The following is a 6,734-nucleotide window of genomic DNA, read 5'->3' as shown; positions in this document are numbered from 1 at the left end:
GCAGCCTTAGAAGGCAGCCCTGTATAGGGAAGTTTTTTTTTAAAAAAAAGTTTGTTGTTAATATATGTTGAAAGATGCCTAGAGTGGCTGGGGCAACCCAGTGAGATGGGTGGGGAATAAATAATAAAATTATTGTTATGTCCCTATTTTCATCAGATAAATGTTAGAGATGATGTCTCCCTCCCCCAACAGTAAGGATTTAAGATCCACTAAAGGCAGTTTTACAGTTTCTCAACCTGAGGCAATCTTTTCCTATATGAGGCAAGGGCTGTTCCTTCTCCTTTCCCTCCCTTGTGGGCTTTTTCATACTATAAAAGTCCTGTGCAGCATAGACACACTTCCTTCTACAAATCATGATGCTAGTGGAAATAGAAATCTGTCAGGGTTGGCAAAGAAGAATCAGGTGCCCAAGATTCAGTCACAGCCATTTACGAGTGATCCACCCCATCATTTCAGTTCAGCCTTGCTGGGGAAAAGATGAAGAGATACTTAGGCATAGTTGAATAATGTTACTTTCTCCAAAACGATTTTCCTGACTTCTGCTTAAAACTGCAATAGGTTTAGGAGATACTGGATTTGCCTGCCCACATAGTATGAGTTATCATTTGGGAGGAGAAGGCTGTCAGGTTGTCTAGATGTGTTTCTTGAAGTAAAGTTAGGCTCGCTTTTGTCCTTTTTTTCAGCAATTGTGCTGATTTCTTACTTTTAATAGGACGATTCAATCCTTCTACATTTAAATATATGATTTTACATTAGAAGAGCCTGCTGGATCAGACCAATGGTGGATCTAGTTCCTCTTTTTTTTTTAATGATATTTATTAAAATTTCAAAAGAAGTTACAAAAGTAATAAGAAAATAGAAAAAAGAAAACAAAAAATACAAAATACAGAAGAGAAAAAAACAACAATTAAAAATAAATCCATCTTTCCATGTCTTGCCTTTCATTTACTTGTTTCCCTGACCTCCTCACACCTCCCTTTTTTGTATTCCATTTCGAATGGTTAATTCAGCAAATCCTTTCCCTCTTTGTTTTTATCTTAATTCTTTATCTTAACATATTATAACTTTATATTTTCATCTATTAACAATCCTTTTTTACATATTCCTTTTTAACATTGTTGCTAAAACCGCTTCATTTCATTCCGACATCATTTTAACATTCATTAATTTTACAATGTTTCTGTAGATAATCTTTAAATTTCTTCCACTCCTCTTCCACCAACTCTTCTCCCTGGTCTCGGATTCTGCCAGTCATTTCTGCCAGTTCCATATAGTCTATCACTTTCATCTGCCATTCTTCCAGGGTGGGTAGATCTTGTGTCTTCCAATATTTTGCAATGAGCATTCTTGCTGCTGTTGTAGCGTACATAAAAAAAGTTCTATCCTTCTTTAACACCAATTGGCCGACTATGCCCAGGAGAAAGGCCTCTGGTTTCTTCAAGAAGGTATATTTAAATACCTTTTTCATTTCATTATATATCATCTCCCAGAAAGCCTTGATCCTTGGGCACGTCCATCAAAGGTGAAAGAATGTGCCTTCATTATCTTTACATTTCCAACATTTATTATCGGGCAAATGGTATATTTTTGCAAGCTTGACTGGTGTCATGTACCACCTGTATATCATTTTCATAATATTCTCTCTTAAGGCATTACATGCCGTGAATTTCATACCTGTGGTCCACAACTGTTCCCAGTCAGCAAACATAATGTTATGTCCAACATCTTGTGCCCATTTAACCATAGCAGATTTAACCGTTTCATCCTGAGTATTCCATTTCAACAGCAAGCTATACATTCTTTTTTTTTATAATTAATTTTTATTCAAATTTCCAATAACCGATCCAATTACAATTTAACATCCAATTTAACTTATACATCTTATAGACTTCCATCAGCCTATCTGACAATTTCCATATTTTTCACAACTTTTCACATTCCTTAAATTTATGTTGCACTTTAACAATCCTTATTTTATCTTTTCATTTAAGCGACATTCCTAACTATTCTCTTCACAGAGCTTCCTGAAATCCAACAAGCGTTATTTCCTGATCACACACAGTTTTGATATACTCTGTAAATTTGTTCCAGTCCTCGGTGAATCTCTGATCGCGTTGGTTTCGAATTTTACATGTTAATTTGTCCATTTCTGCGTATTCCATCAATTTCATTCTCCATTCCTCCCTCGTTGTTTCTTAACAAAAGTATATCTCAGCATTTTTTTTCATCTCGTTATAGATCATTTCCCAAAAGCTTTTCACTTTCTTACACTTTCTTACATTCCCACCACATGTGATAAAATGTTCCTTCTTTCTCTTGACATTTCCAACATTTGTTACTAACTTTAAACATCTTTACTAACTTTAAACATCTTTCCAAGTTTCACTGGAGTTATATACCATCTATATAGCATTTTCATCACATTTTCTTTTATCGTAGTACATGCGGTGAATTTAATTCCCTCTTTCCATAACTTTATCCAGTCCTCAAATTGTAAGCTATACATTCTTGATAGTATCTTAGTTTTGGGGTCTAACAGTTCTGTTTCCAATTTTGATTTTTCCACCTGGAAGCCAATTTTTTTATCCAGATTGTAAGCCTCCCTTATTTGATAATAATGAAGCCAGTCTCGCACTTTATCTTTTAGTTTCTCAAAACTCTGCAATTTCAATTTGTCTCCTTCTTGTTCCAAAATCTCCCAATATTTCGGCCATTTGGCCTCCATATTGAGCTTTTTCTGAGCCTTCGCTTCCATCGGTGATAACCACCTTGGGGTTTTGTTTTCAAGTAAGTCTTTATATCCAGACATTAAACAATGCTTTCCTGACAATATGGTTTTTAAATGCTTTGTGTGCTTTAACCTTGTCATACCACAAATATGCATGCCACCCAAAAACATTATTAAAGCCTTCTAAATCCAAAATGTCTGTGTTCTCAAGAAGCAGCCATTCTTTCAGCCAGCAAAATGCTGCTGATTCATAATAGAGTTTAAGGTCTGGCAGGGCAAATCCACCTCTTTCCTTCACATCAGTTAGTATTTTAAATTTTATTCTGGGCTTCTTGCCCTGCCAGACAAATCTAGAAATGTCTCTCTGCCACTTCTTTAAACAGTCCATTTTGTCCAAAATTTGCAATGATTGAAACAAAAATAACATTCTTGGCAATACATTCATCTTTATAACAGCAATTCGACCTAACAAGGAAAGCTTCAAATTTGACCATATTTCTAGATCCTTTTTCACTTCTGACCAACATTTCTCATAATTATCTTTAAATAAATTTAAGTTCTTAGCGGTCATATTAACCCCCAGGTATTTTACTTTCTTAACCAATGTTAAACCTGTCTCCTTCTGAAACCTCTCTTTCTCAATCGGTGTTAAGTTTTTCTCAAGAACCTTAGTTTTTAACTTGTTCAACTTAAATCCTGCCACATGACCAAATTCTTGAATCAATTCTAATACTCTTTTAGTGCTAGATTGTGGCTCCTGTAGTGTTCTAAGTCATCTGCAAAAGTTTTTAATTTGTACTGTTTGGCTCCGACCTGTATACCTTTAATCAGATGGTCCCTTCTAATCATATTTAGCAAAACCTCCAGGACCGAAATAAAGAGCAATGGGGAAATTGGGCAGCCTTGTCGTGTCCCTTTCTCTATCTTAAATTCCTCTGTCACCACATTGTTAACAATTAGTTTGGCCTTTTGTTCTGAGTAGACTATAACATTTTCAAAACCTTGACCAACCCCCATCCCCTGAAGATTTTTCTTCATAAAACTCCAAGAGATATTATCAAAAGCTTTCTCCGCATCTACAAATATTAAGACTGCTTTAGTATTAATATTCACTTGCAGTTTTTCCAAAATGTTAATTATATTTCTCGTGTTATCAGACAAGTGTCTGCCCGGGAGAAAGCCAGCTTGGTCTTTATGTATCTCCTCCACTAATACTTTTTTTAATCTTTTAGCCAAAATGTCTGCAAAAAATTTGTAATCCACGTTAAGCAGGGATATGGGGCGGTAGTTCTTAAGTTGTGTCTTTTCAGACTCCGTTTTCGCTATATGTGTTATATAAGCTTCCTTCCACGACTCTGGCGCTTTCCCCCCCTCCAAAATTTCATTACAAACCTCCTTTAGTGGTTGAATTATCCAATCTTTCAAAGATCTATAGTATTTTGAGGTTAAGCCATCTGGCCCTGGAGATTTGCCCAACTTCATCTTCTGGATGGCACCTTCCACCTCCTGTTCTGTTATTTTATGGTTCAACATTAACTTGTTTTCTTGAGAGATTTTTTGTAATCCATTTGTTTTTAAGAATTGGTCTATATCAAACTCTTTCTGTGGCCCTTGTGTATATAACTGTTTAAAATACCTCTGGAAACATTTTCTAATTTCCACTGGATTCTGTATATTCTTTCCTTCCACTTCCAAATTAGTAATGGTGTTGAGTTTTTGTCTTTTTTTCATTTGCCAAGCTAACAGTTTTCCACATTTATTAGCCGATTCAAATGTCCTTTGTCTCATCTGTTTAATTTTCCATTCTATTTCCTGATTCATCATTTTCATATATTGGACTTGGTATAACTTTATTTCGCTCAGAATCTCTTGTGACTTTGGTTTCGCTCTCAGTTTCTTCTCGCCCTCTTTTATTTTCTCCAAAATTTTGTCTTTTTTCTCATTTTGAGTTCTCTTCTTTAATACATTCTGTTGAATTAGAAACCCCCTCATAACCGCTTTGCTTGCGTCCCAGATTACTCTTTTTTCAATGGTAGTGTTCATATTTATCTCAAAATAGTCTCTCAAGGTTTTTTGGGCCTTCTTGGTAACCTCTTCGTCTCTAAACAAGGTGTCATTCATCCTCCATCTGAAGGAACCAGTTGGTGTTAGTTTCATCTCCATTTTCACAGCATTATGGTCGGAGCAAGTTTTAGGACAAATTTCCACTTTTCGAATCTTAGGAGCCAGTCCTCTAGTTATCCAGATTTGGTCAATTCTTGTCCATGTCATTTTGGCTTCAGAGAAGAAAGTTCCCTCTCTACCCAAGGGATTCTTTGTTCTCCAAATGTCAATTAAGTCCATATTGTCAGTCATCTCAAAAAAGGTTTTTGGTAGTCTGCCATCCTTAGAAACTACCTGTCTCTGTGCCTTGTCCATATTTGTAGATACCACTCCATTCATATCTCCCATCATGATAATATTGTAATCCATATAGTCCAGCAATGTCTCATGCAACTTTTTAAAAAATTCAGATTTCCCCTCATTTGGTGCATAAACTCCTACTATCAAAAATTTCTCTCCTTGTGTTTGAATTTCAATTGCCACAAATCTTCCTTGGTCGTCTTTAAAAATAAATTTCGGTGATAGGCTCTCTTTTGCATAAATCACTACTCCTCTTTTTTTAACCTTATCCGATGAAATAAACTCTTGACCCAATCTTTTATTGATCAATACTTTCCTATGTAGCCTTATCACATGTGTTTCCTGTAGACAAATCAAGTCCAATTGTTCCTTTTTCAATAAATGAAAGACTTTTTTCCTCTTCTCCGGGGAGTTAAAACCATTAATATTCCAGCTTAATAGTTGCAGAGCCATGGCGTGGTTACTTTACTTTTCCTCCAACTGCACCCAGTAATTGTTCTTGTTCTGTCGGTGGTATCACTTTCTCTGAGTTGTCCAATCCAAAGGATAGTGATGCTATGTCTAGTATTCCTGGTTTTAATGCTCTTGGCTCTTCTTCAGATTCTTTCTGCAGATCTTCTCCGTAGTCTTTCAAAAATCTTTCTTTATCATCCACTGATCTTATTTTTAACTTTCTTCCTTTGAAGGTAAGAGATAGGCCTTGAGGGAATTCCCACCTGAAGACAATTCTGTTACTTCTCAACAGGGTCAACAGATCTCCGTAGTTAGACCTAAGATCCAGAAGATATTTCGGAATATCTTTAAATATCTCCACTCTTGATTGATGTATTTCCAAGGTCTTCTGAAAATGCAGACTCAATATTTTGTCTCTCTCCTCTTTTGTTCGGAGGGTAATCAAACAGTCTCTCACCCTGTTCTTTCTCCCCCCTCTTCCAAGCCTGAAAGCACTCACTATCTTGATATCTTGCTTCTCTGAATCTTGGTTCCAAAAGTCTGCAAATTCCTGCATAAGAAAGTCACTTAGGTTATCTTTCTCAAGTTCAGATACCGCCCTGATCCTTAAATTTGTCTGTCTTTCCTTCAGTTCAATCATGGACAACATCGACCTGTGGTCCTCAAGTTGCCTACATATCGGTGGTATCTTTTCCTCTATGGCCAGTGCTTTTTCCTTTGCTTCTTCAGCTGTCTTTCGGGTCAAAGTAGATTCCTGCAGCGATTTCTCAATGGATTCTGTGTTAGAGTTCACCTTCTGTCCCAAATTATTGATGCTTGTAGTGTTTTGCTCAATTATAGTTGTTGCTTCAGCTACCTGTTTACTCAGTTTTTCCAAGGATTCATTAATTTTACCTAATGCCAAAGCTAAAACATCTTCAGATGCCATTCCTTTTGACCCAACTTGAACAGATGCTGCCCCTGGTGGTGCAGAAGGGCCGGATGCTGATGCTCTTCGCTGCTGCCACGATTTACCAGATCTTGTTGTTTTTTCCTGAGGCAAGTCTGCCATAACACTTTATCTGAGACTCAAGGTCAATCCCACGGCCGGAGCTTGTTTTGCTGTGGAAAATTCCCCTGGCCAGTTTAAAGTGGAAAATTCCCTGGCCAG

The sequence above is a fragment of the Podarcis raffonei genome, chromosome 6 (genome assembly GCF_027172205.1).
Source record: "Podarcis raffonei isolate rPodRaf1 chromosome 6, rPodRaf1.pri, whole genome shotgun sequence".
Lineage (NCBI taxonomy): Eukaryota > Metazoa > Chordata > Lepidosauria > Squamata > Lacertidae > Podarcis > Podarcis raffonei.
Note: the sequence above shows the minus strand (reverse complement) of the source record.